Here is a 12,472-nt window from a genome sequence, read left to right on the forward strand (position 1 = left end):
ACAACGAAATGCAATATGTGATTATTAAGTGGATCTTGGATTTAAAACATACACACATGCACACACACACATACAACATTGTTGGGGCAACTGGGAAATGTGAATATGGATGGTAGAGAAGCTAATGTTACTGTATCATATTAAACTTCCGGAGTTTGAGAATGATATGGAGATTTTTCTAGGAGAATATCCCTTTTCTTAGGACATATATGCTTGAGTATTTAGGAGTGAAGTGACCTGATGCTTGAAACTTGCTTTCAGTTGACTCAGGAAAAAAAAGGGGGGGGGGGAGAAAGAAAAAAAGTGAAAAATAAATGTAGAAAAATTAACAATTGATAATTATTAATTATCAATTGACAGCAATATGGCGTATGTATGGGTATCCTTAAACAATTGTGTCCTTGTACAATTTTTTTCTAAATAAAAGTTACCTAGAATCAGAAGAATAAAAGAAAAACACTTTGTTGAACCACACTCCCTCCTCCAAAAAAATGCTCCTAATTTATAAACCTCTGACTGAGGCAGATTTAGCCTATAGACCAGCCCTAGTCTGCAGTTGGTTTAGAAGGATTCCTTCCTCTTTCTCATTTTATTTCCAGGCTCATTCTCATGCTGAAACTTCTCTGTCACCAGCTCACTGCTCCTAACTTTTTAATCCCCACTTCCCAGCCCCAGTTCACACCTTATATTTCTAACTTGCTTTATAACCACAGCCCCTCTGCCTCCCCTCTCTCCTGCCAATCTATGCTCTGTGGCCAAGTCTTTTTCTAAAACACAATCTATCTAATCATCTCTTGCTCTCCAGTGCTCAGAAGAAAGTCTAAACGTACTTGCAAGCAAATGAAATGACCTTCGCCGCCTGTCTCCAGACTGCATGCCTCTTCCCCTCTCTTTTCAATAATATTGTCTATGCACGATTCAAAACTGCTTACTAGTCCTCACACACCTCACACACCGCACAATTTTATTCTCTTGCTCAAGTGTGTCACTCTGCTACAAGGACTTTCCTTCCCTTATAGGTCTAGCAAATTCCTATCCAGCATTCAAAACCCCCTTCAAGGGGAGTTCCCTGGTGGTCTAGTGGTTAGGATTCGGAGCTCTCACTGTTGTAACCCAGGTTCAATCCATGGTTGGGAAACTGAGATCCCACTAAAAACCCAGTCAAAAATCAACTTCAGTGAATATCACCCCTCTCCTATGAAGGAATGAAGAGGTTCGTCCTGTATTCCTTTCTATGTGTCTACTGTTGTGTCTCCATCTCTTCCTTCAAATTTTATGTTCCTTGAAAGCAGGAACCCAAGCCTAGAAGGATGCCTCTTGCTTGGGAAACGTAAACATTTGATGAGTTGATTGTCTTTAAAACTGCTTTATTCAGGGACTTCCCTGGGGACGCAGTGGTTAAGAATCTGTCTGCCAATGCAGGGGACACCTGTTCGAGCCCTGGTCCAGGAAAATCCCACATGTCGCGGAGCAGCTAAGCCCATGCACCACAGCTACTGAGCCTGTGCTCTAGAGCCCAAAAGCCACAACTACTGAAACCCGCAGACCTAGAGCCCGTGCTCCGCAACAAGAGAAGCCACCGCAATGAGAAGCCTGTGCACCACAACGAAGAGTAGTCCCCGCTCGCCTCAACTAGAGAGAGCCTGCGCGCAGCAATGAAGACCCAAAAGCAGTCGTAATTTAATTAATTAATTACTTTTTTTAAAATTGCTTTATTCAGTCTGTTTCTATTTTAGCACTTTCTCTGGAAAAGTTATTCTATTCAGAGAAGGTCCTAGATGGGTACCCTGTGAGAGGTAGCTAAGCATTAGAAGGTAATCAAAAACAAACTGATGAAATGTTGAGGAGAATTACTCGCTTCAAAAACAAAATTAAGTTTCTGGGCCTATCTTAGATGAGAAGAAAATAAATCCCAGAGCCAAGGCCTTCAAAGCCTGACAGATGAGTTTTGTTGCTGTGAGGTGTTAAAGGCTTAACTTCTCCGCTTCCAGGCTTAACTTCTCCGCTTCCAAGCGTCTGTGCTCTCAAGACCTTTTTCTGTTCCTTGGGAAATACTAAACATATTACCATGGCTTTTTCAACGCGAGGGTCTGTTTCCTGTAACTCCGCGCCTCCTTTCAATTAAGATCAAATGGAATTCGACATGAAGTGGATCCACGACTCTTTCTCAAGCTAATGTTAATTATAACTTTGGTGGATGCGTTGTAGCTTGTTCTCAGCCTATCTGGTTTTATGGGCAGACAGGGGCAAAGCTTCAAGGAGACTGAGCATTCTGCCTCTATTATTATCGTGTTTGCTTGTAATAATATATAGGAATTTTTTCTTCCCAGAAAATCTTCACATAATTATTTCTTATATTGAAAGCATTAATCTTCCCTGGAAGCTAACAATAAAAGTGTCTTTTTATTCACTTTTGCTATATTCTTTAGGTAATTTTTAAAAACTCAGATATTTTGTTCTGACATATTTAACGTGAAATTTGTTACCTTAAAAATATAATATTTGAACAATTTACTGTTGTGTGAAAGGCTTTAACCATCTCTGACCAAAAATCTTGAAAATAATACGTGGTAACTAAGTGAACACAATTGACCCTCAGTGGTGGATACATATCACAGGCGTCAACATACCTACTGTTTCCTTAAACAAGAGTTTGCAAAGAGACAGGTGACTCAGTTAGGTGTACCAGATAAAATGCAGGTAAACAGATAAACAAATTCAAATTTAACGGGAGGTCCTGTATTTTTACTTTCTAGACCTGGCAACTCTAAATGTAGGCTGGTTTTATTTAGTAAATACACTGTTTTTAAAAATCCAGTTATCTTTTCTTTTTTAATAGGAAGATTTGGCAACATTGGGCTCACATTTTTACATTACATCAGCTGGAGCTGAGTATGCATTGCCCATTCTATAGGTGATCCTTTGCTCTCTAGCTCAACACAGTCGCCACCTGGTCCACTCCTGATTCCTGAATCCTACAGGCATGAGTTTTTGACAGTGGTCCAATCCACTCTCTATGTTTACAAACTGGGTAGTTGCATACACCTACCAGCTGCATCCAGACTGTGCCCAAATTCCAGCTGAGAAGCAGGTAATTTTCATAGAATTGCACACATTTGTACTGATTATGCATTGTTGTATCCTATCATATATGCCTCAAATATACAAGTTATTTTTCAGATACTCTACAGTTCTTGCTTTCTTTTCCAGCCCACCAGTCAATTTAGCCTCAACCCTAAGCATTTTAGGTGACATACAAAGCTATAGTGGAAAAGCAGTGATTTTAAATGAGAATAGTGAGTATTTTAATCCCTGTTCAATACCTAAAATAATCATATGACTTTAAAAGTTTATTTAATCTTTCAACATATCAATTTTCCCATCTGAAAAAATATAGAGGTTGGACAAAATGTCTATTGCTTTAAGTATATATTACTGTTAATAATTGATGACTCTATGATAAAGTTAGTTTATAGTCAAGTCTTTCTGAAACTCTAGAATCAGAACATCAACTCCTGAGGCAAACAGTTAAGTAAGTTTCCCATATTACTGTAAAGTTTTATGACATTAGAAAACATTCATCTATTGTCAGACTTGCATAGCATCACTGCAGATTGCTAGGAGACCGTAAATGTTTTTACAAGCATAAAGCCTACACTTTTTCCTACTGCTATCTACTGCAAAAAAAGTTTGCACAGCTACTGGTCCAAACATACCCCTTCTATTGACTCAGAGTAACAGATATAACCTTTAAAGATCTAAGTTGAAGAAAGAAAAAACTGGTTATTAGCATTTAATCCACAGAGGGAGGGGACAATATAAACAAGTCTCAAATTTCAATAATGTCCTTGAAGAGCTATTCCTAGCAGAGCTTTGGTTGATGTAGATCTACCAGACACACTGGACTTTAAAAAACAGGGAGGTGAAACTGTCTTCCAGGTTGTAGAGACAAGACCACACCTGAATACACCCAATCTCTCTGAAAGAATTAAGTACCTACCTCATCATAAAAACCTCCCTTTATGCAAACTAACCAGATTGCCTCAACCTTAAATGAATGCAAACACTTTCTCAATAGATGCATTTATCTCTCCCAACAGCTTTTTCTAGGTTCCTGTAATCATAGGTCATTGCTTTGCATAAAGGTAAACATCATTCCTACCCTTATTCCCACAATTAACTTCCAAATTTAAATTATTCTGTTGTAAAAACTGAAGAACGAGCCAGACAAACAGTATCCTGGAGAGAAAATTCGTTAGCCATGGGACCAGGAAAATTCTTCTAAAGTTTATTAAATTGTTATCTTTAAAAAATTATAATCATCCATTGTTGTATTTAGTAATTACATAGAATTAAAATGAACCAAAGGAATTAAAGTGAAATGAAAGAGCACAATAGGAAGATGTGATAAAAATTTGCAAAAAATTCAGATTTGGCAGTGACTCTACTTATTCTGCCTATTATTTAGTTTAAAAAATGTAGCAGAAAACAAAATATCCAGGTTATTAAGTTCTTAAAATAGATTATATGAGCAACTTTAAATGTTACCCATATCTCCACAAAGCTACATAGATAAAATTTTAGTTATGATGCTATTTTGAAACTAATTTTTAAAAAGTCATTAATGCAGGTATCTACTGGAAATAATACAAAATTATTCAGAAAGAAAAGAGCATTCTAAGCTTAAGCTTAATCTACTTCATCTCTATTTAATAAATGTTTGACCACTCACCGATGAAACATAATGAGCAAATAAAAAATTTATCATCTCAGTAAAATAAAGATGCCATGTCAAGGCACTGCCATTTCATGGTTAGTGTATCAACAAGTAAGTAAATGTTAACAATACTTTATGTTGTATTTTTATATCTGGTAGTAGGCCCAGAAATGCCTTACAAAGATAGCAAAAATACTAATTAATAAAAGTTAGAAAAAAAAAATGTTGGAACAGGTTGGAGCAAACCAAGTAAGAGGATAATTTAACAAGGATGCTAGAAGTTCTATACACCTTATATGCTATGGAGTTATGGAGCCTCTAGCATACAAAGGGCAGTACTTAAATAAATAAATAAAAAGCCTTTGTATGATGCTTAGCAAAGAAGCTTTTTGACCTCCTTTTTTTCTGGGAAAAAAAATGAGAATAAAAATTGTGGTTGTTTTGAAATTAAATATACACACATTCTCAGAACAGTACTTGGCACAGAGCAAAAAATTAAAAAATACTACCAGTAACTATTATAATTTTGGTTTGTGGGAAGATAATGGCAGAAGGAAAAGGCAGATGAGAAAAACTTCTTTTTCCATGAATATCTCTTTCATAGCACACTATGTTCTACGTTATATGGAAATAATATTGTCTTTAGGACCACCTCAATGGCAAGTGATGATTCTGACCTTTTTTAAGTTTGATGGAGAAAATGAGATGAGGCATAAAAAAGAATACAAAGGTGAATGCACAAACACAACGAGAAATATAAAATGGCAAAATTTTCAGTCTTTCAATGGGGTTTTATAGACTCCATCATCACAGGACTATACACCCATACTATTTTTTGTTAAATGTAAGAGTAGAAAAAAATTTTAAATATAGACATATTTAGCTGTGAGGCTCATTCATATGTAACTGTCTACTTTTTAACACCTTTCAAGCCACATAATTACACATTTCAGATATGGCTAGGAAGTAAAATATATAGCTTTGTCAATGTTTCTTTATTACATTGATGTGAGAAAATGAAGGGTTTTATTCATGAGTGAAAATATTTACCATTGGGTCCCACTTTGTTTTAAGTCGTGTGCAAAGCACTGAAAATTCAAGGATACAAGTAGAGTGCTTATCCTCAATTAAATCCCTTAATTTATAGAGAGCTAACCTGTCTTTATGTATCAAAGAACAGTAAATTGCATCTTCAGCAACCAGAATGACATTCTTTATGTTGAATATTGGAGATGGCTCAGAAGAAAAGGCAAAAAAAAAAAAAAAAAGGAAGGAAAGAAAGTAAAACTATAGTTTACCAGGAGAGGGAAAATAGTTAAGGAAAAAAAAAAAAGGAATCCAAGCTGACAGATATATTGAGAGTTGGAAATATAAAAGAGAAAACAATTATATTATGTTTTTGATCATGATGCTTATTAAACATTAATGTGTTTAAAAAGAAAAATTAAAATCTCAGTTTCCTAACTTTGGAAAATAAATGATGAGAAATACGATCTGAAATGTCCAGAGAAGTCAAGAGATTAGAATCAGACCACAGGATGTGTTCTGAAATAGCATACTAGGCTTCAACCAGTAATTCATGTTGAACAATGAAATGAAATGAGATCATCTTGGTAATTAACAATGGTGGGGCAAGAAGAATAGGCATAATACCTATATGAGTAACTAATGCTAAGTGTGTGATATAGTTACCAGTCTGTGATATAATAAGAAAATTGTAAAGTTTAAAACTAATAGAAGTTACACATTAAAGGTACTGTTCTTGTAGAAATGGCAAAGGAGTAAGTCAATTAAGTAACATTTATTAGTATATATTTGTTTCTAGAGTTTCAACAGCAAAACCCTGGTTAAAGATTTGATCAAGGTGGAAATGTGAATTGGTACAGCCACTGTGGAGAACAGTATGGAGGTTCCTTAAAAAACTACAAATAAAACTACCATATGACCCAGCAATCCCACTACTGGGCACATATCCTGAGAAAACCATAATTCAAAAATAGTCATGTACCAAAATGTTCATTGTAGCTCTATTTACAATAGCCCGGAGATGGAAACAACCTAAGTGCCCATCATCGGATGAATGGGTAAAGAAGATGTGGCACATATATACAATGGAATATTACTCAGCCACAAAAAGAAATGAAATTGAGCTATTTGTAATGAGGTGAATAGACCTAGAGTCTGTCATACAGAGTGAAGTAAGTCAGAAAGAGAAAGACAAATACCGTATGCTAAAACATATATATGGAATTTAAGAAAAAAAAATGTCATGAAGAACCTAGGGGTAAGACAGGAATAAAGACACAGACCTACTAGAGAACGGACTTGAGGATATGGGGAGGGGGAAGGGTGAGCTGTGACAAAGCGAGAGAGAGGCATGGACATATATACACTACCAAACATAAGGTAGATAGCTAATGGGAAGCAGCCACATAGCACAGGGAGTTCAGCTCGGTGCTTTGAGACTGCCTGGAGGGGTAGGATAGGGAGGGTGGGAGGGAGGGAGACGCAAGAGGGAAGAGATATGGGAACATATGTATATGTATAACTGATTCACTTTGTTATAAAGCAGAAGCTAACACACCATTGTAAAGCAATTATACCCCAATAAAGATGTTAAAAAAAAAAAGATTTGATCAATTACACAAATGTATAAGGATTTCGCTAGTACAGTAGTCTTCTCCCCTTATCCATGGCGGATACGTTCCAAGACCCCCCAGTGGATGCCTGAAACCAAGGATAGTACCAAACACTATATATACTACTTTTTTCCTATACATACATATCTATGATAAAGTTTAATTTAAAAAGTAGGCACAGGGCTTCCCTGGTGGCACAGTGGTTAAGAATCCGCCTGCCAGTGCAAGGGACACGGGTTCAAGGATCCCACATATTGCGGAGCAACTAATCCCGTGCGCCACAGCTACTGAGCCTGCACTCTAGAGCCCACAAGCCACAACTACTGAGCCCACGAGCCACAACTACTGAAGCCCGTGCGCCTAGAGCCCGTGTTCCACAATTAAAAAAACCACTGCAATAAGAAGCTCGTGCACCACAAAGAAGAGTAGCCCCCACTCACTGCAACTAGAGAAAGCCCAGGCACAGCAACAAACACCCAATGCAGCCAAAAATAAATAGATAAAATAAATAAATTTATTTTAAAAAATTAGGCACAGCAAGAGATTAACAAGTTATAATAAAGTAGATAACTATAACACCATACTCTAATAAAAGTTATGTGAATACGGCCTTTGTCTCTCTCAAAACATCTTATTATACTGTACTTACCCTTCTTCTTGTGATGATGTGAGATGATAAAATGCCTACCTGATGAAATGAGGTGAGGTGAATGATGCAGGCATCATGATGTAGCACTGGACATATTGACCTTCTGACAATATGTCAGGAGGATCATTAGCTTCAGGTGATCCCCGGATCATTAAGCCTTGATGATGTCAATGGTTGAACATCAGGAGCAGATGATGTGATACCTGGGAATCCTGGGAAGGACAGAGCGGGAGGGCGAAAGATTTCATTGTGCTACTCAGAACAATTGAAAACCCATGAATTGTTTACTTCTGGAATTTTCTATTTAATATTTTGGGACCAAGACTGACATAGGGTCCCAAACTGAAACCAAGGAAAGTGAAACTGCAGGGGAGGGGCTACTGTAAATGTTGTCTCCCTGCAAGGAGAGACATTTAATTATTTAATTAGACCTCCATATTCTAGAGTCTGAGCCTAGAAATCATGGATGAGTTTAAAATTGGGAAGTCAAAGATGACTGGATTAGCTAACTCAAAAGAGACTAAGGTATAGCTTCAGGGCTAATGTATTTGTGTACTATTTATATTTTGGAACTTGTAAATATGTGTGGCATAGCTGTATTCTTTTCATGTAGACTGGTCTCCATGGAAAGTCAGTTTAAGAAAGTCAGTTTATGATTAGATAGTCGAACATGAAGGGGGAATTTGTTATGTAACTGAAATATCTAGTGGCACTAAGTTCCAAGAGTCTGAGGCCTACATCTGCACCAAATGGATGGGATACCTGCCTCAAGACTTTCACTAGATACATGTCAATGTCTGACTCGCTGCAATTTTATTTTCTGTTTTCTAGTTAAATATCTTTTCAGTTTGAGCTTTCCATACATTTTACAATTGATTATATTTGAGTTTACTAAGCATTCCAGTGAGATTACACCCAGAATGCTATGTTAGTATATTGGGTGTTTCCCAAGTCTTTAGTGAAAAATTTAAAGCAACTTTTGGTTACTCCCATAGATAACTAATCTTATTGAAGAATTATAGATTTTACTAGTTTAACTCTCAGAAGCCATCTTCTTCCCTAATTTCCAAGTGCTTAAGCAGCACACATTCTAGGTTCTACTTACAAACTTTATTTTTGGTTGCAAAACAAGTTCTCAATTTGACTGGGGAAAAAAAGTATACATTTTTTCTTATTTAGTTAATGAAATTATGCTATGTTTTGCATTCTACTCCAAAAAATATCCTTGTGTCCCCCAAATCAATGTATATACACACTGTGAAGTAGTAAAAATGTAAATATTACTGACTGAAATTATATCCATCCATGGAGTAGATAGTGGTGCCATTCATGACCTGCAGAACTCCAGCTAAGGAACAGTTTTGGGGAATGTCATTGATCCTATCCTGAATGTGCTGTATTTCGCATTCCTTTGAGACATCCAAGTATTTTCCAGAAGACAGTTCTGAGCCCCAAAGAGGGAACTGTTGATAGTGACATATGCTTCCCAAGGACCAAGCAAGGATAGAAAACTGTTCCTTCGTTATGACAATTTATGTCATCAATGATCACATGAGAATGGTTTTTCTTGAACATGCAGTGGATTTCAGTGGCTGGAAGAGTAAACGGGACCTGTTTAAACAGAGTATAGAGGAGATTATTTTAAGAAGTTTGGCTGTGAAGGAGAGGAAAAAAGAGACAGAGGCTGAGGTGAGAAAGGTTATTTTTTGTTTTCTTTGTTTTGTGTTCTTTATGGGAGAGACTTGGGCATGTTTGAATGCTGAATGAAAGCCTAAAGAAAACATACTGAAGATACTGCAGACTGTATCTTAAAATATTAACATTACAAATACTTGCACAGAGACTAAACAAATTGCTGTCATTTTATGCGTTACCCAAATCTAAAATAAAATCATGTGATGTTTTCTAAGAGGGATGTTTTTTTAAAAAAACAAAAAAGACAAAACAAAACAAAACCAGAGCAGCAAGCGTGATAAACTCAGGAGGGGCACATGGACTCCAGGTGTCATAGTTGGGGTTGTTTCATTGTGTCAGGGTGGCTATCTGCACCATCCCCACATGCGACGGTGCTTCTCTGGGTATGTGGGGCTCACTGAGCGTCCAGGAAAAGTCAGGAGCAGAGCTCTGCACTGGCTGTGGAAATGGGCTACGCGTCAGGTTGGTCTATGTACCCAGATGATTTTCATCCACCTTGTGCAGTTATCCAAAGAAGCCTTTGATAATCAACACTGCTGTATATTATATATGAAAGATGTTAAGAAAGTAAATCCTAAGAGTTCTCATCACAAAGAAAAAAAAAATTTTCTGTTTCTTTAATTTAGTGAGGTGAGATGACGGATGTTCACTGAACTTACTGTGGTAATCATTTCATGATATATGTAAGTCAAACCATTATGCTGAACTCTTAAACTTATACAGTGCTGTGTCAATTTTTATAATATTTATTTATTTGGCTGCATCAGGTCTTAGTTGTGGCATGCAGAATCCTTAGCTGCGGCATGTGAACTCTTAGTTGCAGCATGTTAACTCTTAGTTGCAGCATGTGGGATCTAGTTCCCTGACCAGGGATTGAATCCAGGCCCCCTGCATTGGGAGCACTGAGTCTTAACCACTGGACCACCAGGGAAGTCCTGTTAATTATATCTTAATAACAGAGAACAGAGAAAAAAAAGTTAAAGAGAAAAAAGTTAAAGAATAAGTGAGAAAAAAAAACAAAGAAGTCTTGGACTTTGACTTCATGCCTTCAATTTTCTAAGGAAGATCTACCCATATTTAAAGTTTGGAACTCAGGTATACGAAGATGCAAAAGGCAGCAGAATTCAAGAACAGCTAACTCCAAGTCATATTATAGCTTTGGAAAAAGAAATCATGCAAAAACTTTAAAAAGAAAGCATTAGGGTCTTCCCTGGTTGCTCAGTGGTTAAGAATCCGCCTGCCAATGAAGGGCACACGGGTTTGAGCCCTGGTCCGGGAGGATCCCACATGCCACAGAGCAACTAAGCCCATGTGCCACAACTATTGAGCCTGCGCTCTAGAGCCCACGAGCCACAACTACTGAAGCCCGCACACCTAGAGCCTGTGTTCTACAACAAGAGAAGCCACCACAATGAGAAGCCCACACACCACAACGAACAGTAGCCACCTGTCGTTGCATCTAGAGAAAGCCTGTGCACAGCAACAAAGACCAACAAGGCCAAAAATAAATAAATAAAATTAAAAATTAAGAAAAAAGAAAGAATTAATAAAAGAGAGAAGAGAGAGGGAGAGAGATAACAATGTATGGAAAACCTTGCTCAGCTTATAACATTTTTATGTTTGAAAGCTTCCAAAAGGTTAAGGATGGTTCATCATAGGCAAAGCTGATGACTGTAAGTGAAAACTGAAAAAAATCTGCCCAGTCCCAAAAACAAGTATATATTCAACTTACTAAAGATAATATAATTCATTATGATAGTGGAATGAAACCTTCTGAAGAACAATTGCAGTTGGATGCAATGATCATATAAATTGCAAAATGAAACACCAAAGAAAAGGTGACACTGAGGGTGTTGAAATATAAGACTGAGTAATGTTCATAGTGGGTAGGATCAAGAAACCAATCAGGTTTAAACACCTGAATCTGTTGTAAAATTAGAAATAATAAAGTTGGTAAATTTTTATATTTAATTATTCATTTCCCTTTTCTTTAGCCATAAACTTCAGCCATTTTAATACATTTTGTATCAATATCTTGTTTTGGGAAACCCAAATAGTATAAGTACATGCTAAATTTATTTTGTGTTTCAGAACTACTTAGGATCGGATATAACAATGAATCATTTTACCTTTTGATAAAAGTAAATCAGTCTGTGAACTTTGTTTATACTAGATGACTTACATAGAAAAATTATTCTTATTTCCTTATATTATGGAAGAAGGAGTTTGTGTTCCTAAATTGACTCAAATTGTAGAAGCCACGGTATTCTATAATATGATTGTATAATTTAAAAAAAACAGGCAGACTAATCTAGGTAAATTCTACTTCTTACATATAATTCATATTATATTCAGAGTTGATGGTTGTACATGTGATTGCTGGTTTCTGTTGCAATACTTCATAAAAGGAACTAAGACATTTACAAACTTTTTTCTCATTATCTTTTCTTTTTCCTAAAATAAAAATAAAAAGTTATGTGAAAATTGCAAACTTTGCTTGAAACAAAAACAGATAAACCTGAGAACATTCTTAGGATACCATTGATCCATTCCTCTTTAAGCTTAATGGAACAATTTGATAGAAAAAAGATATACCTAATATATCTTAGATAAACAGCTTACATATATTGTCTTAATTCCTATAGGGTACTTTTTGCTTATTGGTTGATTGACAAGTCAGAGATGATGCATGTTTCTTACAGAAAATTAGTTATGGTTCTTAGATAAGATTACCTATCAAGGAAAAGACATGTTTAAGAGCAATTGCAAATT

Source organism: Orcinus orca, chromosome 12, assembly GCF_937001465.1.
Source record: "Orcinus orca chromosome 12, mOrcOrc1.1, whole genome shotgun sequence".
Lineage (NCBI taxonomy): Eukaryota > Metazoa > Chordata > Mammalia > Artiodactyla > Delphinidae > Orcinus > Orcinus orca.